General features: G+C 35.8%; 1 long non-coding RNA gene across 1 annotated transcript in view; it reads right to left on the reverse strand.

The window, feature by feature from the left end:
• Positions 1–972: 972 nt before the first annotated feature.
• LOC144317997 (uncharacterized) overlaps positions 973–25,018 on the reverse strand; it is a 163,463-nt gene continuing 139,417 nt past the window's right edge. Inside the window, exons 3-4 of the long non-coding RNA XR_013383859.1 lie at positions 15,081–15,208; positions 973–1,226 (exon numbers count right to left, since the gene is read on the reverse strand). This is a non-coding gene — a long non-coding RNA (uncharacterized LOC144317997). The remainder of the gene's footprint in view (positions 1,227–15,080; positions 15,209–25,018) is intronic.

The following is a 25,018-nucleotide window of genomic DNA, read 5'->3' on the forward strand; positions in this document are numbered from 1 at the left end:
TGGGGTGACAAAGCAGTCTGGGAAATGAACAAGGGGTAGTGGAAAGGGAGGTGGGCAGGGGGTTGGGGTGACTGGGTGATGGGCACTGAGGGGGGCACTTGGCAGGATGAGCACTGGGTGTTATGCTATATGCTGGCAAATTGAACTCCAATAAAAAAATAAAAAAAATAAATAAAGAGCTGCATGTTTCTATGGAGGACCTCACCAATACCTGTTATTTTCTGTTTTATGTTAGCCATCCTAATGGATGTGAGGTGGTATATCATAGTATGGATTTGCGTTTCCCTAGGAATTAATCATATTTAATACATTTTCTGGTGGTCGTTGGCCATTTGCTTATCTTCTTTGGAAAAAATGTCTACTCCAGCTCTTTGTTCACTTTTTAATCAGGTTATTTGTTTTCTTCTTGTTCAGTTTTAGCAGTTCTTTATATATTCTGGATAAATATATCAGATATATGATCTCAAATATTCTGTGGAATGCCTTTTTATTCTGTTGATAGTAACTTTCTTTTTTATTGGTGTTCAACTTGCAAACATATAGCATAACACCCAGTGCTCATCCCATCAAGTGCCCCCCTCAGTGCCCGTCACCCAGTCACCCCCACCTCCTGCCCAACTCCCCTTCCACCACCCCTTGTTTCTCAGAGTTAGGAGTCTCTCATGTTCTGTCTCCCTTTCTGGTATTTCCCACTCATTTTTTTCTCCTTTCCCCTTTATTCCCTTTCACTATTTTTTTATATTACCCAAATGATAGTAACTTCTAATTGAAATTTTATAAATTTCAGTTTTCCCTTTCTCTTGTTACCTATGCTTTTAGTGATATATCCAAGAAATAAATTCCTAATGTCATGAAACTCTTCCACTATGTTTAGGACTTTCATTTTATTAGTTTTTTTTTTAAGATTTTATTTATTCATGAGAAACAGAGAGACAGACAGACAGAGACAGAGACACAGGCAGTGAGAGAAGGAGGCTCCATACAGGGAGTCTGATGTGGGATTTGATCCCGGGACTCCAGGACCACACCCTGTGCTGAAGGCAGGCACTAAACCGCTAAGCCACCCAGGGATCCCCCATTGTCAGCTCTTACATTTAGGTCTTTGATCTATTTTGAGTTAATTTTTGTATATGGTGCTAGGTCAGAATCCAAACTCCTTCTTTTGCATACGAATATTCAGTTTTTTTAGCTTCATTGGTTGAGAAGTCCATCTTTTCTATTGAACTCTAGGAAAAAAAAAAACAAAACTGAAGGTTGCTGGAGGGAAAGGGGGGTGGGGGAAGGAGTAACTTAGTGATGGGCATTAAGGAGGTCACTTGATATAGCAAACACTGAGTGTTATGTGCAACTGATGAATCACTGAATTCTACCTTGGAAACTAATAATACCAATAATACTACTAAACTGAATTTAAATAAAGAATTAAAAAGACCATCTTTTCCTCGATTGATTGGCATTGGTACCTTTGTTGAAAATCATTTGACCACGTATGTAGGGTTTATTTCTAGTTCTTCTATCCTGTTGGTCTACATATGTCTTTATGCCACTATTGCATTATTTTGATTACTGTAGCTTCGTAGTAACTTTTGAAATCAGGAAATAGGAGTCCTCCAGGTTTTTAAAAATATTATTTCAACTATTTATTTAGGCTGCCCTGAGAGGACATATGAATTTTTCAATGGGATTTTCTATTCCTACAAAAACATCACTGGGATTCTGGTAAGTTACATTACATCTATGTATCATGTAGTTTAATACTAACATCTTAGCAATTAAGAATTCTTATTCATGGGATCCCTGGGTGGCGCAGCGGTTTGGCGCCTGCCTTTGGCCCAGGGCGCGATCCTGGAGATCCGGGATCGAATCCCACGTCGGGATCCCAGTGCATGGAGCCTGCTTCTCTCTCTCTCTCCTCTGTGTGTGTGTGTGTGTGTGACTATCATAAATAAATAAAAAAAATAAAAAAAATTCTTATTCACATGTATACCATGTGTTTCATTTATTTAGGTCTACTTTCAGTAATGTTTTGCATTATACAAAACTGGTTAATTCATAAGTATTTTATTCTTTTTGATGCTATTGTAAATGGAATTGCTTTCTTAATTTCCGTTTCAGATTGGTTATTGTTAGTGTAGAGAAATGCAACTACCGGTTATCTGTTGACTTTCGATCCTGCTATTTTACTGAATTCAACTTTTAGCTTTAACCATTTGTGTGTGAGGGAGTAGGTAACAAAGTTTTAAACACATAAGATTATATAAACTCCCCACAGAGACAATTTTACTTCCTTTCCATTTTGGATGCCTTTCATTTAATTTTCTTGGCTGATTTCTCTGGCTAAACTATGTTGACTAAAAGTGGTGAAAGTAGGCATCCTTACCTTATTCCCAACCTTCAAGAAAAAGGTTTTTTGTTTTTTTGTTTTGTTTTGTTTTGTTTTTTACTATTTACTGTGATGTTTACTGTGGGCGTCCTATAGGATTTTCATTATGTTAAGGCAATTTCCTTCTATGCCTAGTTTGTTGGAATGTTTTATTATGAAAGCATGTTCTCCAATTGAGATAATCCTTGTTTTCCCCCTCCTTCATTTTGAAATCTAGTGTATGACACTAATATTTGTATACTGAACCACTCTTGCTTCCCAGGAATAAATCCAACTTGGTTTTGGTGTTTAATTCTTTTAACATGCTACTGAATTTGTTGGAATTCTATTGAGGAATTTCACAGCAATATTCATAAGGGATATTGGTCTATAGTATTCTTTTCTTATAGTGCCTTGGTTTGGCTTTGTTATCAGAATACTGCAGGCCTCATGTAATGAAATGAGAAGTGTTTCCCCCTCATAAGTATTTTGGAAAAGTTTGAGAAGGATTAGTGTTATTTCTTTTAAATGTTTGGTAGAATTTACCAATTAAGCAATCACGTCCAGGCTGTTTTTCATTGGGAGATTTTTGATTACTGATTCAATACTTCTAATTATAGATGTAGTTATAGATCAACCAGTCAGAGATCCAGATTTTTTTTTTCTAGTTTTTCTATGATCTAGCCTTGGCAGGTTTGTCCTTTCACAAGCTTGTTCATTTTCTGAAAGTTATACAACATGTTGGATAGCACTCCTAGTACTCTCTTGTAATCCTTATTTCTACATAATCAGTAGTAATGGCCTCACTTCCATGTGTTTTTACTTTGAATCTTAGTCCATGTAACAAAAGTTTAACGTGTTATCTTTTCAAGAATCAAGTTTTAGTTTTGATTTTTAATTCTCTAGTTTATCTCTGCCCTGATCTTTATTATATCCTTTCTACTACCTTTGGGCTTAGTTTCTACTTCTTTTCTTAGTTCTTTAGTTTGTACAGTTAGATGTTGATTTGAGATTTCTTTTTTAAAGATTTTATTTATTCATGAGAGAGAGAGAGGGGGGCGGGGGGCAGAGAGACAGGCAGAGGGAGAAGCAGGCTCCACACAGGGAGTCCGATGTGGGACTCGATCCCAGGTCTCCAGGATCACACCCTGGGCTGAAGGCAGACTCTCAGCCAGCCAGGCATCCAAGATTTTTCATTTTTATTATAAGCATTTATAGCCATAAATTTCCCTCTTACTACTTTGTTCACTATGCTTCATAAATTTTGTGTTGGGCTTTCATTTTCATTTACCTCCTTGTATTTTCTAATTTCCCTTCTGATTTTTCTTTTACTCACTGATCATATAAGAGTACATGTAGTTTTCTCTAATTTTCGGATTTTACAGTTTTCTAGTATTGATTTCTAACTGTATCCCATTATAACTGGGAAGATATTCTGTGTTATATCTTTTTAGATCTTCAGAGTTAATCTACAGCCCAACAGATAGTCTACCCTGGAAAATGTCTCGTGCACCTGAGAAGAATGTGTGCTTTTGTTACAATGGAGAGTGTTCTGTACTTGTCTACTAGATCTAATTGATTTGTTGTATTAATTCTTCTGTTTCCTTATCTTCTGTTTATATAGATTATTCAGAGTGTGTTATCAAAGTCTTGGATGATTTCTGTAACATTGTCTACTTTTCCCTTAAATTCTGTCAATTTTAGCTAGATGTGTTTTGATCTGTTATTATATAAATGTTTATAATTATTAAATCTTCAGGCCGTGTTAAACCTTTTATTACTATCTATTGTCCTTGACTCTTTAGGATAGCCATTCCTGATCTCTCTTGGCTACTATTGGCATAGAATAACATTTTCTATCCTCTCACTTGTAATCTATCTGTTTTGGATCTAAAGTAAGTCTCCTGTATATAACCTACAATTGGATCATGTTCTTATCCATTTTGCCAACCTCTGTCTTTTGATTGCTTTAAATATAAATGGATTAAACTCCCCAATCACCAATAAGAGGGAACTTATGCCATTTTGCTATTCATTTTCTGTATGCGCCTTATACTCTGTGTCCCTAACTTCCTATATTACAGTATTTTGTGCTTGACTTTTTATAGTGAAATGTTTAAATACTTCCTAATTTCCTTGTGTGTATATTCTACAACTATTTGGGGAGATTTTCCTGAAGACTACTGTTAATATTCTAAAGTTATAATACACTGATTTATTACCATCTTAACTTCAATAACATACAAAACCACTACTCATTTAAAACTGTATCCAATAACTGTTGATATCACAAAATTATGTCTTTAGATATTGAGTGTCCTAAAACAAGGTAGTATTTTTAAAAATATTCTTTCAAATTATGTAGGAAATGACTTAGTTATAAATCAAAGTTATACCAAATATTGTATCAATATTTAACTGAATTAGTCCCTGAAATCATATACAAAATGGTTAAAAAGTAATATTGCAATATTACTATTTTATGTCTTTTATGGACTTCATTTCGTGTATGTTTCAATTTTTGAGACATTTCTTTAAATGACTTCAAGTTATGGTCTAGTGTCCTCTCATTTTACCCAACAGGACTCTTTTGAACATTTTTTTATATAGAAAATCTAGTGGTAACCAACTCTCACCTTCTATTTATCAGAATTTTATGTTCTCCCTTTTAATGGACATTTTTGTTGGACACAGGATTTTTGGTTAACATTTTTTTTTCCCTTTTAACATTTTGAATATACTGGTTCATTGCTGTCTGGTTTCCAATGTTTTCAATAAGAAATATGCTGATAATCTTTTGAAGACTCCTTAGATGTGATGAGTCACTTTTCTCTTGCTATTTGCAAGATTTTATCTGAATTTCTCAAGTTCAATTAACATGTCTAGGTTTGGATCTCTTTGAGTTATCCCATTTAGGTTTGCTGAGTTTCTCTGATGTTTATATTCATGTCTTCCATCAAAACTAGGATGTTTTCAGCCACTATTTCTTCAAATATTTTGTTGTCACCTTTTGCTCTTTTCCTTTTGGGACTCCTGCAATGCATATTTAACCATTTGATGTTGTCCCAACAAACTCCTTAGGCTCCAGTTACTTTTCAATCTTTTTTGGTTTCTTATACTAAATAATTTTCATTGTTCTACATTCAAGTGTCATAATTATTTCTTCTCCATGGACAATTGGTCTTTGAAATCTCAGTGATTTTTTTTTTATTTCAGTTATTACATTTTTCAGGCCTAGAATTTTTGTTTTCAGGTTCTCTTTTTTTTGATATTTCCATTTTTTAAAAATAATTTTGTTGCTTTTTGCAAACTTTAATTTTGCAAAAAATTTAATTTTAAATTTTAGGTTTTTTAAAAAATTAATCTTCATTTAACTCGTTGAGCATTTTTAGGGCAGTTACTTTAAAATCTTTGTATTATAGATCTCATTAAATCTTTTTCAGGGACAGTTTTGTTTTTTATTCCTTTGAATAGTCCATATTTTCCTATTTCTTTGGATACCGTAAAATTTGTTGAAAACTAGAATTTGTATCTAAAATGTGTTAACTCTCAAAATCACGTTCTTTCCCTTCAATGGGGCTTGCAATATTTTTGTTACTGTTTTTACATTTTGTAGGCTATCTCTGTACTAAGGATCAGCTGAGGTATAAACATAAATATAAGGCATTCTTAGGTCTCTTCTAAGCCCACCCCTCTCCCTGGATATGCATGGTTACTTTCTAATTTTCCTTATTTATGCAATTCCTTTTAAATATCCTAATCTTTAATGCCTGGCTCCCCCAAAAATAAAAAAAAAATAGAAAAAAATATAGGGAATGGGGATCAAGGGCACTAAGCCCTTTAAATGATGTGAAAATTATTTTAGCCAGAGAGAGAGGCTTGCAACAGTGGAGGGAAGGGTGCAACCCTGGCCACTGATGCCTCGTTTGCATCTTTGTGATCAGAAACAGAAATCAAAGCTCTGATCTCAGATGTTTGGAATATAAATTCTTAATTTTTTATTTTTATTTTTAACCAACTCTTGTTACTGCATGCTGTGTGTTAGCTGTTGGAGAACAAGTGCCCCGCTGCCTGCTATAGCACCGTCGGTTGGAGAAGGGTAGCTACCCCTAGGCTAAGAGCTAATATGGAGAGAACTCACTTTCCATGCCTCCCCCTGTAAAGCAGAAGCCTTCAGTAGATCCCAGAGTTACCAAATAGTTCCTAGAGGCAGATTCTGGCAGTGTAATGGTTTAGATGGAAAAACAGATTCCTGGTGCCTTCTATTCCATCATCTTTTCAGAATCCCCTGCTTTTTGTATTTTTTTCAGAATTTTTAGTTGTGATCAGTAGGAAAGATAGGCTATAGTAGACTTATTTAATCTTGTCAGAATAAGAATATTAAACAGTTGTTTTAGACTACATGTATGTGTAAGTTTGACTGAAATATAATCTGATTTTCTGCCAAAACATTTTCAAATAAGGAAATCTAATATAACTATACAAATAAATATAAATTATACTGTTTAGCCCATCACTAGGATTATAAATATAAATTATACTGCTTAGCCCATCACAGAAAAAAAAAACACATGGGCATTTTCCTCTATATTAGATTTATAAATTTCTATTTGTAAATAAGTTATCTTTTAAAACAGATTTTTCTATGTGTCTATACATTTACATAGTTCTTTTTATGACTCAGAAACCCTTAAAGTTAATCAAATTATTATGAAGCTTCTGGTGAATAGTCAGGAGGATACCATATTTAACCACATCTTTTTTTTTCCCCCGATATAACTTCTCAATAGTCTAGAGTTCTGCAAAAACATTTTTTAAATTACCTCTTAGTTTTCTATCTATATTAACTAACAGTTTTAATAGAAAATTACTCCAAGGAATTACTTAAGAAATTGATAGGCTCACAGGATTTAAGGTAGCATTTTTAAGCAAGAAATAATTCCGCTTTGGTATTAAATTGGATCTAGCAGGATGCATTAGTTTTACTCTGGAGGGCTATAAGAAAAATGAAGAGAAGGTTTACTATATTTATGTCAAAGTAATTCTGCATTCAAAGAGTAATGGGCAGTCATGTGCAGGAAGAGGAATACCCATGTTGGTTTGACTCACGTGATTTTTGCTTTATGAAGTTATACATTATCATAGTGGTTGGCAAAAAAAAAAAAGATTGCGGTAGAACTACTACATTTAAATAAATGAATTGTTTCATTATGACTGAGTGAAAAATTAATCCAGTAGGAATTGTATTTCTTTTCATCTTTTTCTGATGGTCTTTGATTTGATAAGGGTACACCTTACCAGTTAATGTGAAATCAGAGCGCTCACTACTCCAAGCTGCGCACTTGTCATTTTCATTTTCACATTTAACAAACATTTGCACACCAACTCCAAATAGAGGCAATCAGTTCCAAGTATTGTAAACAGAATAAATTACAGATGTTTTGGGGATTGAATTCCAAATCTGCTTGATTTAAACTTACAAAATCAGACTAAAAACTACTTCTATGCACTTTGATATTTAATTATCTAAAAGCATAGAAACATTATCATCCTGAAAGTGTTTTATTATAAAAATTCATATAAGTAATGTATGTTTTTAAATTACAAAGCTCTCTTCTAATCTTGTTTTCATAATGAAATTTATTTAAGTCTAATATAAGCATAATGTAGAGTAATGTGTCTTCTGTACCACAAAATGAATGTAGAGGATAAATTCATTATTTCTTCTTCAGCAGATCTCTTTTTAATCTCAGAGCTATAGGCAGAATAATTTTTTTTCCTCTGACTATACTGATGAGGATTCCAAACTAATTTTGAGTAAAACAAGAAGTATTTTAAAATATGGTTTTATCATATTCTTCAGGCTCCTCAACTTCCCAAGTGTCCTCCCTTTTAATCCCAGTCTTAATTTTAAGATGGTATTATTTACCCTGCATTATCAAATATGAGATAGTAGACATGTTTATCGAAACTCTGAAGGTATTTTGTAAGTACTCTTTATTTGATACATTTTTATCCAGTATTCCAAGTTTTTAGATTATTTTGTAAAGCAACTTTGTTTTTTATAAATGGAACAAGAATTCTATAAGTAAAAACTCTTCTCTGATTAAATTTAAACCTAGGGACTTTGCAACACAATCATCTTTAGTAGGACCAGTCCTTTCCAATGGTCTAGAAACTGCATTAAAAATTGTCCATATGGCAATGTAAGTATTTGTGGAGGAGGTAAATAGTTGCATATGTTTTAGAGAATTGATGCAGACAAAATGAGTTGCAAATTCAAAATAAAAACAGTTTATATCTTCCAAAATGTTTCTTTATATTTATTTAGCATTTTAATTTTTTTTCCATTGAGCATTGCAATTTCTTGAATTTTAACAATATGAGTATTTCTGTTTTGCTCATTATGCTTTGACTGTCTTTATCACAGAAATTCTGTAATAGGTAGTTTCCAGTTAATTAGGAAATTAACACAGAGTTTTAGACTTGCATTCTGAAAATTCTGTCGAGTCAGACTGATATTGAAGTGTACTTTATTCCTTTGCCAGGTACAGGGGCTTCCTACTAAGTCTCTAGGAATGCATAGGCCTACAATCAGATATATCTCATGTGCATATTTAATCTGAAAAACTAAACTTCATATTTATTGCCAATGCAAAATTTATATAATACATTGTTCTTACCTTCCCACACTCCTGAATTTTTCAGTAGAAATAGGTTTTAAAAACACAAAATACAATGGCTCTATAAGAAGTCATTATTTAAGATTGATTGATTAACTTATATAATTTTCTTTCAACAAAAGAATTTAAGAAAAAAAATCCATAATCTTTCCTTGATTCATAAGAAAAATATTGGGTACTTGTTACTAATTAGAGATATTATAAAATCAATTGATGATTTATGGAAAATACATAATTTTAAAATTATATATAAATATGCATTATGATGAGTATGATCTTAAAATATACAGCTCAGGGAGTTTTGACAAATATACCCAGTTATGAGTTTAATGTGATATAAACACAAAATATTTTGATCACCTTCCAAGCTAACTTTTGTCTCTTAATATGGTCTGTATTGTCTCCATCCCCATAGTCCCTGGTAACCATTCATTTGTTTCTTGCCCCTAGCATTTTGTGTTATTGTCTTTTGATTTTTCTATAGAATCATATAAGCAGAATTATACAATGTGTAGCTATAGCTTTAACATAATGATTTTCAGATGAATGAATATTATTTATCAAATGTCTCATTGATATTCATTTGAATTGCTTTCAGTTTTGGTTCTAATGAATAAAGCTACTGTGAGCATTATACAGAAGTGTTTCTATATACAGAGGTTTTCCCTTTTTGGATAAAAACCAAAAGTGGACACGGTGGGCTGAATGGTAAATTCTATATTTAACTTTAAGAAACTTCCAAATTGTTTTCCAAAGTTGCTATGTCATTTACATTGCTACTAGAAATGGGTGAGAGTTCCAATTATTCCACATCCTCAACAGCATTTTAGTATCTTCAATCTTTTTAATTTAAAATCATTCTAAAAGGGATGTAGGGACATTGCACTGTTGTGTTCATTTGCATTTCTTTAATGATTTATGGTACTGAGCATCTATTTATGTTGTAATTTATTAGCTCCATATCTTATTTGAAGAAGTTTTTGTTCAATTTCATTCTTACTTGCTATTACTGAGTGTCTTGTCTTCTTACTGACTTGTAATGATTCTTTATATATTCTGGGGGAAACAAGTCCTTTACCAGACATTTTTTGCAAACTAAGGTGTATAGCTTATTTTCTTCATTAGCAAAGTTCTCTTTTAAAGAGTAAAATGTTTTTTGATGGTGTTCTTCCAATCTATTTTTTCTAATTCAGTGTTTTGTGTTTTATTCTAATAAATTGCCTAACTCAAAGTCATAAACATTTAACATATGAATTATTCTTAATATTTTATAGTTTTAGTGTTTTCATTCTTAACTATCATCCATTTTCACTTAGTTATGTTACATACGATTTGAAGTAAAAATTAAGGTTCATTATTACCTTTTGACATTTTATGTGCAAATTTTCCAACATATGATGAAAAGATTTCTCTCATGGAATTACATGACCAGTTATATTGAAAATAAATTAACCAATTATGTGTGGATCTATTTATGAGTTTTCTGTCCTGTTTTACCATTTTTAATCCATAAGTTAAAATCATGCAGGCTTGACCTCTATCCATTTATGATAAGTTACCAAAAAAAAAATCAGGTTCTATGCATTCTCCCTTTGATTTTATGTATCCTCTTAAATGGCAGAACAATGCACTTAAAATCACAAACCCAAGAGAGAACTATATATATTGACTAAAATAAAGAATACAATGAACATAACATTGATGGTTTCAAAAGGAAGACTGTATAAAGATTCTCCAGGGAAACACAATCAATAGAATATAGAGAGAGAAGGATACCTGGAAGTCAGGATAATTGAAAGTACCCAAGCTGAAAAGAACAAAGAATAATAAAAAAAGAAGATAAGAGATCTTTTAGATAATATCAGAACAAACATTGACATTATAGGGGTGTCAGAAAAGGAAGAGAGCAAGAGAGACAGAAAATACATTTGAAGAAACAATAGCTGAAAACTTCCCTAACCTGGGGAAGGAAACAGACATCCAGGTTGAGGAAGCACAGAAAGTTCCAAATAAGATGGACCCAAGAAGATCCACATCACACAGCATAATAATTAAAATGATAAAGAGAGAATTTTAAAAACAGCAAATGGGAAGCAGCTAGTTTTATACAAGGGAAATCCCTATGCTATTAGCTGATTTTCCAACAAAAACATGGTAGATCAGAAGAAAGTGGCATGCACCATTCAAAGTGCTAGAGGGGGAAAAACAAAACCAAACAAACAAAACCCTTGCAATCAATAATACTTTATTTGGTGAAGTTATTCAGAATTGAAGGAGAGATAAGACGAACAAGAATTAACTGAGTTAATCACCACTAAACTAGCCTAATAAGAAATGTTAAAAGGAAGTCTTTCTGTAGAAAACAAGAGGCCATAAACAGAAGTGAGAAAATTATCAAAGGAAATAATTTCATGAGTAAAAGCAAACATGCAATAAAGATAGATCAACTTTTATATCTAAAAAAATAGTTAAGGGAACTCACAAAAAGACATGTCAGGCCACAAAGCAAGTTTCAATAAATTTAAGGTGGAAATCATCAAGCATCATTTCCAAGCACAATGCTATTAAATTAGATATTAATTACAAGGGGAAACTAGATAAAAACAAACACACAGAAGCTAAACAACATGTTACTAAAAAACCAATGGGTCAAGGAAGAAATCAAAGAGGAAATCTAAAAGAATACATGGAAACAAATGAAAGTGAAAAAAAAATAATAATCCAAAATCTTTGGGACCCAATGAAAGCAGTTCTAAGATGGAAATTTATAGCTGTACAGGCAACCTCAACAAACAGAAACAAACAAACAAACAAAAAAACACACAAAAAAACACAACAATCTAGCTTGACACTTTTAAAAAAAGTAAAAACAGAACAAAGTCCAAAGCTTGAGAAGCTTCATTTATTTATGTTCTAATCAAATAGAAAAGAAAAAATAATCAATGAAATCAATAACTAATTCTTTGGGGGAATAATGAACAAAATTGATAAATCTTTAACCAAACTCATCAAGAAAAAAAGAGTGATAGAAGAACCAAATGAATAAAATCAGATATAAAGAAGAGAGATAACAATACACCACAGAAATACAGAGGATATAAAATACTACTATAAAAAATAATATGCCACCCAATTGAACATAGAAGTGAATTAATTCTTAGATGCATACAATTCTAAAACTGAATCAGGAAGAAATAAAGTTTTAACATTCAAATTACTAGTAACAAAATTGAATTGATATTCAAAAAAAAAAAACTTCCAATAAACAAAAGTCGAGGACTATATGGTTTCACAAAACTTTGCAAGAAGAGTTAATAATTATTCTTTTCAAACATCCAAAACTAGAAGAGGGAAAGCTTTCAAATATACTCTACAAGTCCACCATTACTGTGATACATAAACTAGACAAAGACACTAAAAAAGAAACAAAAAAACCCTAACTACAAGCTAAATTCCTAATAAACATAGATGCAAAAATTCTCAACAAAATGTTAGCAAACCACATTCAACAATACATTAAAAGGATCATTCACCATGATCAAGTGAGATTTACCCCAGGGAAGCAAAGCTGACTCAATATTTGCAAATCAGTGTGATAGATCACATTAACAAAATGAAGGATAAAGTTCAGGATCATCTCAATAGATGGAAAGCATTTGACAAAATTTAATTTCCATTTATGATAAAAAACTCTCAACAAAATGGTTTTGCAAGGAATGTGCTTCAACATAATAAAGGCCATACATATTTGACAAACCCACAACTAACATCATACTCAATGGTGGAAAAGTGAGAGCTATTCCTCTAACATCAGGACAAAAACAAGGATGTCCACTCTCACCACTTTCACTCAACATAGTACTGGAAGTCCTGGCCTCAGTAATCAGACAAAAAGAAACAAAGGCATCCAAATTGGTAAGGAAGAAGTAAAACCCTCACTATTTGCAGATGATACACTATATACAGAAAACCCTGAAGACTTCACCAAAAAACTTTAGAATAAATAAATTCAGTAAAGTTGCAGGATACAAAATTAAGAAGGAGAAATATCTTGTATTTCTATACACTAAGGAGGCAGTAGAGACAGAAATTAAGAAAACAGTCCTATTTATAATTGCACCACAAAGAATAAAATAGGTAGGAATAAACATAACAAAGTGAAAGATGATTTGATCACTATAAAATGAGGATGAAAAAAATTGAAGATGACTCATAAGAAATGGAAAAATATAGCATGGTCATGGATTGGAAGAAGGAATATTCTTAAAATGACCATACTACCTAAAGTAATCTACAGATTCGATGCAATTCCTATTAAAATACTGAGAACATTTTTGGGGGGTGCCTGTGTAGGCATCCAATCCTTGATTTTGGCTTAGGTCATGATCTCAGGGTCATTAGGTCAAGCCCCATGTCAGGCACTGTACTCAGTGCAGAGTCTGCTTGAGATTCTCTTCTTCTTCCTCTGTCCCTCCCCCCCACTCACATGCACTCTAAAAATAAATGAAATCTTAAAAAAAATACTAATAGCATTTTTCACAGAACTATAATAATCCTTAAAGTTGTATGTGTAGGACAGCAAAGGACATCAAATAAGGCACCTGGGTGGCCCAGTCAGTTAAGCACCTGCCTTCAGCTCTGGAAGTGATCCCAGGGTCCTGGAAGCAAGCCCCACATTGAGCTCCCTGCTCAGTGGGGAGCCTGTTTCTCCCTCTGCCTGCTGCTCCCCCTGCTTGTGCTTTCTCTCAGTCATATAAATAAATATAAGACCTCACATACAAAGCATTTTTTAAAGTTTAAAAGTATTTTTTAAAGATTTTATTTATTTATTCTGAGAGACACAGAGAGAGGCAGAGACACAGGCTAAGGGAGAAGCAGGCTCCATGCAGGGAGCCCAATGCAGGACTCGATCCCAAGACTCCAGTATCACGCCCGCCAAAGACAGACACTTAACTGCTGAGTCACCCCAGTGTCCCTTTTTTAAGTTTTTAAAATTTATTTATGAGAGAGAGAGAGAAAGAGACAGAGAGGGCGAGGGTACAGGGGGGAGAAGAGGGAGAGGGACAAGTAGGCTCTTCAATGAGTGTAGAACCTGATCCAGGGCTGATCCCAGGATGCTGAGATCATGACCTAAGCCAAAACCAAGAGTTAGATGCTTGGCCAACTGAGCTACCCAGGTGCCCCTAGCCAAAGCAACTGGAGAAAGAAAACAAGAGGTATCACAATCCCAAACTTCAAGACGTACTAAAGGTATGATAATCAACACAGAGTATAGCACTGGCACAGAAATAAACAAGTAGATCAGTGGAACAGATAGAGAGCCCAGAAATAAAGATACACTTTTATGGTCAATTTACAACAAAAGAAGACTATATAATGGGAGAAAGGCATTCCCTTCAACAAATATTGCTGGAAGTACTAGACAGCTCTCCGCAAAAGAATGAAACCGGACTACTTGCTTATAATATGTACAGAAGTAAACTCAAAAGAGATTAAGACCTGAAACCATAAAGCCATAGGCCATAATCTCCTGGACATCAACTTTAGCAACATTTTTCCAGATAGGTCTCCTCAAGCAAGAGAACCAAAAGCAAAAACTAAACTACTGGGGTTACTCCAAAGGTGTAAACTTTTCCATAGTGAAGGATACCGTTCTCTCTTTTTCTAGTGTCTCGTCCTTTGTATCTCATTCACTGAACGGGTTCCGTTGCCTGCCTAATTTAAGGCAATCCCTAGCAGTCGCAGGAGGAGTCCCCCAGGGAGCAGGTGCTGAGCTAGATAGTGGTAGGCAGGACCTTCATTAGGGAGTCCTCCTGAGACCAACACCTATGAAAAGGCAGTGACGGGAAACAGGATTGGACAGAGGGCGAAGCTGGGCTTCAGTCAGGAGCATGAAAGCTTCCTCTGACCCATAGGAAGCTTTGGAAATGGGATAGCCTTTTCAGAGCTTCCCATGTTGGGGTGAAGATTCTGGGTTGTCTCGTATTCAAGCTCCTTAAGCATTGATACAGGCTGCTCTTTGAAAACCACCTTACCTTTGGGGAGACGTCTGTCTTGAACCAAAACTATCCTCAAAGAGGGCTGATAGCTGAGGGGTGTCTACTGGCAGCACATTTGATAGCTGGGAGAAAAAGTCCTTCATTCCCGGAGATGGTTTTTGGCTCTGCATCACAAAATTGAAAAACAGAAATGGAATTACTGTGGATGGATTAAAATATTTATGATCCATGCTGAGTGGCTACAGAAGGTACCACTCTCTTGAAGGTAAAAGTTCCCTGTCCTATAACTTATTACAATTCTGCAGTTCAGGGGACAGATTTTCTCTTTGGTAGACAACCAAAGTCTACTTCTCTTCTGTGTCGTCCTTTACCCTACCCCACACTCCCTCACTTTCTCTTTCACTCTTTCTCGTTTATCCATACTCAACACACTCCATAGCCAGGAGCGGTAGCATTTATCTGTAGAATAAAAGCCTAGGAGCAGCTCTAAAAATACTCTGCACAGAGTTTCATAGTTGATGGGCCCTGGGAGAGGAGCAGCCCACAGCTGTAAGTAACCTTGGATATCTACTCTTCCCAGGGTTAAAAACAATTATGAGAAGGAAAATTACATAATAGCTCAAAATTTTATTCCAATCTGGTAAATTTTTTTTAGTCTCTGAAACAATCCCATCACAGACATTTTCTAGATGCTTGAACTTTAGCAAATTGTTTCATATATTTGAACCTTAATATGTTTTTATTTATCAGAAAATATAATCCTGGTAGAATCATGGTCAAAATAGACCATATATTCATATATATATGTTCTACTGTATACGCATTATATATTACATAATAGTGTCCAGTTCAGTACATGCAATACTGTCCATATATATGTGTCCAGTACCTCATACCCAATATTAAAGACACCAAGTAAAATTAATTACCTGTATATAATGAAAATTATTTTTCCATTTCTAGCACTGCAGTATTTTAGGGAAAAATTAAAAATCAAAAAATTATTCATATATCTTGCTTTTTTAAAGATTTACCTATTTGAGAGAGAGAGAGAGAGAGAGAGAGAAAGTGTATGTCTTCAAGCACAAGTGGGAGGGGCAGAGGGAGAGAGAATCTCACATAGACTCTGCACTGAGCATGGAGCCAGAGGTGGGGCTCTGTCTCACAGCATTGAGATCAAGACCTGAACCAAAACCAAGAGTCAGACACTTAAAGAACTATGCTACCCAGAGGCTTTATTTGCTCTTAAGTATCATCATAAATTTTCCCTCATTTTCTCAGCTGATATTTCCAGGATCCTCTCTACCACCAAACTAGAAATTTGGAATCCCCTACTTGCCTTATCCCCTGACCAAATCCATCCACCTTTACCTTTTATACATAAACATATATATATTAAATTCTGTCTCCATTTTACCCTCATTACTACTGTCCTCGGTCAGGCTGTACTCAGTAAGACTCTTTATTACCATGACAGCCTCGTAACTGGTCTCCTTCCTTAGCTCTTAGTATAGTCATATTTTCCTCAAATCCACCCTCCTTATGTAGATTACAACAATCCATACTAATCTGACCATATCAATTTTAGGATGAAAGTTCTTCATTGGAATGATGTTGCCCAAGAGTGGATGTATATAATTTTTTTTTAACACAACAGGTTGGCGTTCTCATTACTTCAACCCTGTATTTATTACTGGCTTCCTTTGTATTGCCTCTTCATTCTTCACAGTGCAAATTTAACAAAAACCTTCTTGTGTAATTACACATGCCATATCCTGTCTGGCATAATTACACATGCCATATCCTGTCTGGATTCTATTCTGGTCTTCATGTACATCAATCTTATTTTTGATGCAAAAAACAAACAGGCATAGACTCTATCTGCCTAATACAATGTTAGACATAGTGTGGAGACATTAAAAGGACTTCCTAAAACCATTTCTGTTTAACCTGTGAATGCTCTTTATTAAAGTCAGTTGAAATATGCATCCTACCCTGCTTATATCTGTATAAGTAATGGAAAGTAATCACTGAATTCTAATTGTTGTGGTTTAGTTTAAAATATCTTTGTTTAGTTTCTGGAGAAAAATCATTCATAAATCAATGTATTTGAATTGATTCTAACTTTAAAATTTGTAGCAAATTCTTAATAACTCATAAATAACAGACAACACTGAATATTCACATTAATCCCAGACATCCCTTTCTTATTAAACTTTGAGAGATAGCATACAATTTCCAAACGGAAACCAATTTAGCCCTTTTTGTGCTTAGAATATTACCCATCACACTTTGGATAGGCAGGTTTCCTTAATTGCTTTGTTGCAAAAACAATTTATGTGCTTTCTAAATGAGTTTAATTTTCTTTTAAGTTTTTCTTATAAAAACATGCAGCATAGTAAAAATCAAATAAATTATCCACATGGCAGACTCCATTCTCTCTTCTTCTATCAATAAAATGAAATCCCTCAAGACTCCATTAGCAAGGCATAGTATATAGAAAGGCATACATTGGTGAAAAATTTTAAAGAAAAGGGAAATACTATTACCTACATTATAAATCTCCCCCCTTTTCTCCTGAATAAGTCATTGTAAATAAATAATTCTCTAAACCTAAATTATAAAGATTATGGCCTGAAATACTACTAAAGATAACTGAGATTATGTCATATTTGTAAAGCATTGTCATAGCTAACTTGGGAGGGATTTTAATGTTCTATTTAGGATTTAAATGATTTTAACAGATCATCGACATCTTTCAGCTAACCACACAAATGTTTTAGTGTCATTTATTTCATTTTGTAGAGTGCAGCAGTGAGAACCAGGAAAGAAAACCCTGAATATGAGATACAAAAGAGGCCCAAGATATTCAACTACTTGATTGAGCCACCTAGAGGATAGTCATAGCTTCAACTTGTGGTTAGGCTCTACAACGTGATTAAGTTAGGACTTAATCAAACACTTTCCTCAATGCTTTTCATTTCAGAACATCTTAAGATCCAAGGAGAAGGCAAGGAATCTCAAGCCTAGGCATGGCACAAATAAGAAACATCCAACAGCCCATTCTGCAATTTAAATACAATTAGGTGTCTGTCTTTTGGTTTGCCCTTGTAGCCAGAACATGGAGGGTATATATCTGAGATAGGCCACGCTCAAAAATTCCAAAATTAGCTGAAACACCAACACTGTGGTTCCAGTTCACCAAGGGATACCATGGTGCTTGTCTTCTCAGGGGAAGATAACATCCCTACACACCACTGACAGGGCTTGTGTTTTAAGATGTTTTGTTCTTGAGGAGGAGGCAAGATGGCGAAGAGGAGGGGTTTTCCTTACATTTGGTTCCCCAGACTTAGCTAGATAAATTTCAAACCATCCTGAACACCTATGAATTCAACCCGAGATGTAAAGAAAGAACAGCTGGAAGGCTAGAGAGAGAAAAGTGATCACGTCTTAGAAGGCAGGATTGTGGAGAAGAGAAACTGGGGGTAACATATCAGATTAACAGCAGGGGAGGGAGGCTTTGTAAACTGGCTGCAGGAAAGCAATACAGCACATGATCGGGACCCTTAAAAACCTGCTCCTGAGAGTCTTCCCTACCTGAAAAGTGCTCAGTGGTAAAATAGGGCAAGATCACAGGAAGAGCAATGAAGTCTCGATATTTCTGGAGACACAGAAAGATCAGGGGCATCCTGGGAAAAAGCTCAACTTATGCCATAAACTGCAAACCATGCTCAGATCAGGGGACTGATGCTGTCCTAGGGTCCGATAAAGGTCTGGAATGCAGCAACCCTCTTCAGGCATCTGGGAGAGGTGGAGCTGGTGAGCACACAAGATGGCAAAAGCTCTCCCACTGCCCGGCACCCTTCAGATTGTCCAAGTCAGTGCCCCCACACCTGCCCCCAGGAGGATCTGAGCCAGTGCACACTAAGAGACTGTAGCTCTTGGCTCTGGGGCTGGAGATCTGGCCATTGACATTTTTTTTTCCTTTCCCCCTGAAGAGGCACAGCCTCCAGGGAACAAAGGCCTTACAGGGCAAATAGCTCACACGGAGCAGGGCCACCTGGCAAGGGGCAAGGCATCTCCCCCAGGCACACACCTGAGCATCAGGGCAGCAGGCCCCTCCCCCAGAGTAACTACTGGAAGAATAAGGGAAGAGCAAATTTACTGACTACACAGCACTGGAAAGCTTCAGGATTGAGGGAAAATAGTATATAGAACTCAAGGGTTTTCCTTATGATTTATCTTTCAGGTTAAAAATTTCCAATATTTTTTTTTCTGTCTTAACTACAATATTTTATCAACTTTTCATTTTTAAGTTGTTTTTTTTTTCTTTTTGGCTTTAATATTTTTACTATTACATCTCAGATATGTTCTTCACTTTTGGCTTCCTTTCAACATATTCAATTTAATTTTTGTAGATCGGAATTTTGGAGGGTTTTTTTTGTCTTGTTTTGTTTTATAGTTTCTGAATTTAGTGCCTTCTAACAAACATATCAAGATATACTCAGAACCAAGTGTAGCATTGTGTTGGTCTACTCTGTGAGATTATATTCTCTCTTCCTTCTCATCCCATACCCCTCTTTTGTCTTGTTTTTGTTGTTGCTGTTATTTCTCCATATAAACTTTGCTTATTTATGTAAATTTGGAATTAAGCGCCTTCTAACATACAGACCAAAATATGCTCAGAACTAAGAATCATCATCTTGGTCTACCCCGTGAGACTATTCTCTCTTCCCCACCATTCCCCTCACCCCAACCTTAAGCATTTTTAAGTTTTACTTTTTTTCTTTTTAATTTGTTTTTCACTTTTGTTTTTATGTTCTGGTCCCTGACCTCTTCAGAATTGTGTAGGGTGTATCTTACTTAGGTTATGGTTGATATTTTTGACTCTGCTCGGCTCACACAGGCATTCTGCACTGAACAAATGGACTAGAAGGAAGTCTTCACCACAGAAAAAAGAACCAGAAGTAATACTCTCTCCCACAGAGCTAATGGATATGGATTTAAGTAAGATATCAGAGATACAATTCAGGATTACAATTATAAAATTACTGGTAGCTCTTGAAAAAAAAAGCATAAAAGACTCTAGAGATTCTCTTAACTATGAATTGAGAACTAATCACACTGAAATTAAAAATCCTGTAGCTGAGATGCAGTCTAAACTGGATGCTCTAACAGCTAGGGTTAATGAGGCAGAAAAGTGAGTGACATAGAAGACAAGTTGATGGAAAGGAAGAAAGCTGAGGAAAAGAAAGAAAAACTAAGAGTCCACAAGGAGAGGCTCAAGAAATTAAGTGACAGTTTAAGAATATTTATCATTTTGGGATTCCAGAGGATGTGGAGAGAGAGGGGGCTAGGAAGTATGTTCGAACAAATCATAGCTGAGAACTTCCCTAATCTGGGGAAAGAATCAAGAATTCAGATCCAAGAGGTAGAGAGGACAGCCCCCCACAAAATCAACAAAATCTCATCAACACTCCGACATATAATAGTGAAGCTTACAAATTTCAGAGATAAAGAGAAAATCCTGAAAGCAGCTGAATAGATTCCTAATTTACATGGGAAGAAATATCAGATTAACAGCAGCCCTCTCTACCAACACCTGGCAGGCCAGAAAGGGCTTGGATGGTATATGTGGGGAGCTAAATGAGAACCTGTTAAGTATCATATCAGAAATGTTCTTAAATAATGTTACTTTTTGTATTTTTGGTTTAACTATGATTAAAACTTATAGGAATTCCTGAGATAGAAGATAACTACTTGTTCTTTTCAGTGCAATGATTAAAACTGAGATGATAACAGTGATTCACAGAATCTGCCATGATAGAACTTTCTATTTTGAGGATATACAAGCCTCCCTCAAAAAAAAAAAAGAAAAAAAATCTCAAATACACAAACTAAACTTACACCTAAACTAACTGTAGAAAGAACAGCAAATAAAACCTAAATCTGGCAAAGGAAGAAAAATAATATTAGAGCAGAACTCAATGAAATAGAGACTAGAAGAAATGTAGAACAGATCATTGAAACCAGGAGTTGGTACTTTGAAAGAATTAATAAGATCGACAAATCCCTAGCCAGACTTACTAAAGAAGAAAAGGTTCAAATTAAAATCATGAATGAAAGAGGAGAGATCACAACCAATACCAAGGAAATACAAAGGATTTTAGAAATGTATGATGAACAAGTATATGCCCAACAATTAGGCAATATGAAAGAAATGAATGCATTCCTTGAAACCTATAAATTACTAAAACTGAAACAAAGAAATAGAACACCTGCACCCCAATGTTCATAGCAGCAATGTCCACAATAGCCAAACTGTGGAAGGAGCCTCAATGTCCTTAGGCAGATGAATGGATAATGAAGATGTAGCATAAATATGCAATGGAATATTACTCAGGCATCAGGAGGTATGAGCACCTACTATTTACATCAACATGGACGGAACTGGAGAGCTTTATGCTGAGTGAAGTAAGTCAATCGGAGAAAGACAATCATCATATGGTTTCACAAATATGTGGAATATAGAAATAGTGAAAAAAACCATAAGGGAAAGGAGAGAAGGAAGAGAAAATGAGTAGGAAAAATCACAGAGGGTGACAAACCATGAGAGACTCCTAACTCTGGGAAACGAACGAGGGGTGATGGAAGGGGGCGAGGGTTGGGGGGGATGGTGTGACTGGGTGAAGGGACTGAGGAGGCACTTGATGGGATGAACTGGGTGTTGTACTATATGTTGGCAAATTGAACATGTTCTACCTATTTTAATATAAAAATAAACATTTCAGTTAAAAAACAAAACGTCTTTTTGTTCCCATACTGCATGTGTGGTTATGCTTGCATCTCCAAGCTTTTGATGTTACTTAGGGGTTATACAGACCTGTTCGCCTTTTAAATGTTCAAGTCTCAAAGTGGGCTATGATACGTAAAACCTTGCTGTTGGCTTTTATTGGATAGATTTCTGAGGCCCTGCCTAAACAATTTCTTTATCCAGCCTACTCCTCCAAAAAGTGTTGTGTTCTTATTTTAGGGCATCAACTTGGAGCTCACAGACCACTAATAAATCTTATGACAGACACTGTGGAATTGATTGAATCAAACCTAGGAAATCACACACACACACACACACACACACACACACACAAACCTCACTGTGACTTTTACTAGTACTATTTTCATGTGTGATCCTTTTCTAGCCAACATGTTCAGGTAGCTTGTGCTTAAGATGACTGCTTCAAGCTGCTAGCACTAACCCTAAAGGAGTAGCTATAGCATGCCCCTACATACCAACCTTCACTCCTTGGGAATAGGAGGGCCAAGGATAAATGCCACAGATCTGTATGGGGCTGCTGGGTTTAGGCAGAATGACTAAAGACCAGGTGGGAAGAGCCATCATGTAATGGATACTAAAACTGATCCTACAGCAATCCCTAAAACAATGTTGGGAGACCAGGTCAAAATGGCTCCTTGATCCATGGGCTGCAGAATGGATGTGGGGTTAGCAGGCCTGAAAACAGGATCGCTGTGGATGCCCACAGCAATCAGAGCTCTCAGGTGGTGACCAGGTGCATGGTTGATGAGTGGTAATATTTTGAAAGGTTTCTTTTTCTTTTTTTCTAAGCAGTAGGTCTCAACCATCAGCTTAAAATATTCAGTAAAACACTTTGTAAATAGATACGCTGTCATCCAGGCTTTGTTTTCTCACTCGCAGAGTCGAGTTAGCCTAATTCGTAAAAGCCGTAGGATTTTCAGAATGGCAAATGAGCATCGGCTTCAATTCATGAGGAAATGCTCCGCATCACTTGCCATCAGGGAAATACAAATCAAAACCACAATGAGATCCCACCTCACACCAGTGAGAATGGGGAACATTAACAAAGCAGGAAACCAGGAATATTGGAGAGGATGTGGAGAAAGGGGGACCCTCCTGAACTGTGGGTGGGAATGTGAACTGGTGCAGCCACTCTGGAAAACTGTGTGGAGGTTCCTCAAAGAGTTAAAAATAGACCTGCCCTATGACCCAGCAATTGCACTGCTGGGGATTTACCCCAAAGATACAGATGCAATGAAATGCCGGGACCCCTGCACCCCGATGTTTCTAGCAGCAATGTCTACAATAGCCAAACTGTGGAAGGAGCCTCGGTGTCCATCGACAGATGATGGATAGAGAAGCTGTGGTCTATGTATACAATGGAATATTCCTCAGCCATTAGAAACGGCAAATACCCACCGTTTGCTTCGACATGGATGGAACTGGAGGGTATTATGCTGAGTGAAATAAGTCAATCGGAGAAGGACAAACATTATATGGTCTCATTCATTTGGGGAATATAAAAATAGTGAAAGGGAATAAAGGGGAAAGGAGAAAAAATGAGTGGGAAATATCAGGGAGGGAGACAGAACATGAAAGACTCCTAACTCTGGGACACGAACTAGGGGTGGTGGAAGGGGAGGTGGGCGGGGGGTGGGGGTGACTGGGTGATGGGCACTGAGGTGGGCACTTGACAGGGTGAGCACTGGGTGTTCTTCTATATGTTGGCAAATTGAACACCAATAAAAAATAAATGTATATAAATAAATAACATTATCAGCTGCATTAGCTCCTAACTAGAGAGTTAGCCTGTCCTTTGAAGCCAGGCGTTGACCCTTCCTCATGAGCCAACCTCTGCTAGCTTCCAAGTTTTCCTCTGCATCTTCCTCACCTTTCTCAGGCTTCATAGAGTCTCCTTGAATGGAGTCAGGCTCTAGCTTAAGCTAACATTATGGCTTGGCGTGATCTTCCACCCAGACCACCAAAACTGATCGCCAGGCAGGCTGCTTCACTTTATCATCATTCATGAGTTCACTGCAGGAGCACTTCCAGTTCCCTTCAAGAACTTTCCCTTTGCATTCACAAGCTGTCTAGCTGTTTGGCACAAGTGGCCTAGCTTTTAGCCTATCTTGGCTTTCAACATACTTTCCCACTAAGCTAAATCATTGCTGGCTTTTGATTTAAAGTGTGAGACAAGGGACTCTTCCTTTCACTTGAACATTTAGAGGCCATGGTAGGATATCAAGTGGCCCAATTTCAGCACTGTTGTGACTCAGAGGGCTGAGTTGGTGATAGAGGCCGAAGAAGAGGGAGAGAGAAAGGGTAAAGGCTGGTTGGTGGAACAGTCAAAAGAACAGAGCATTTACTATGTTCATCACATGTGCTTGCAGCTCATGGTGCCCCATAGCAGTTACATCAGTAACAAAGATCACGGATAACAGATCAGCACGACAAAGAAATAATGAAATTTGAAATACTGTGAGCATTACCAAAATGTGACCTAAAATGAGCAAATGCTGCTGGAAAAAATGGTACCAATAGACTTATTTGATGTAGGGTCGCCATAAACCTTCAGGTTGTAGAAAACATGATATCTGAGAAGCACAATAAAGCGGTGCAATAAATAAGGTTTACCTGTATTGCAGGTGCGTATTTTCACGTTTTTCTGTTATAAAGCAGCTGATTAAACCCATGCGTTCATTCATAGAGGAGTTAAAACAGCACCATCAGTGGGAAATTTCCCTACTTTTTAATGTAAAAGTTTGATCATTTGAAATTTAACAATTAGGATTCTTCACCTTTATTCACACTAGTTTAATTTCAAGGACATTGACTTGAACACTTGTTTTTCTTCATACTCCCGATTAACTAAAATATTTGATTTTCTGCACCTGCTACTTTTCAACTGGGATTTGTTGGCAAAAGTCAGACTGGACAGGGACATGCAGTGTTATTAGTATAAATTCATGATAAATACCGTGTCCAAATTTCCAATCTTCTATTTTAACTTTACTATGTAAGGAACCCGGACTAACACACACACAAAAAAAACAAAACCAAAACCAAAACTTCATCATGATTGAAATACCACTTGACCAAAACCCGCCAATGACTTTTCAATGTGAAGGCTCCTCACATTAGCACAATCTATTCTCACTTC

This window comes from Canis aureus, chromosome 8 (genome assembly GCF_053574225.1).
Source record: "Canis aureus isolate CA01 chromosome 8, VMU_Caureus_v.1.0, whole genome shotgun sequence".
Lineage (NCBI taxonomy): Eukaryota > Metazoa > Chordata > Mammalia > Carnivora > Canidae > Canis > Canis aureus.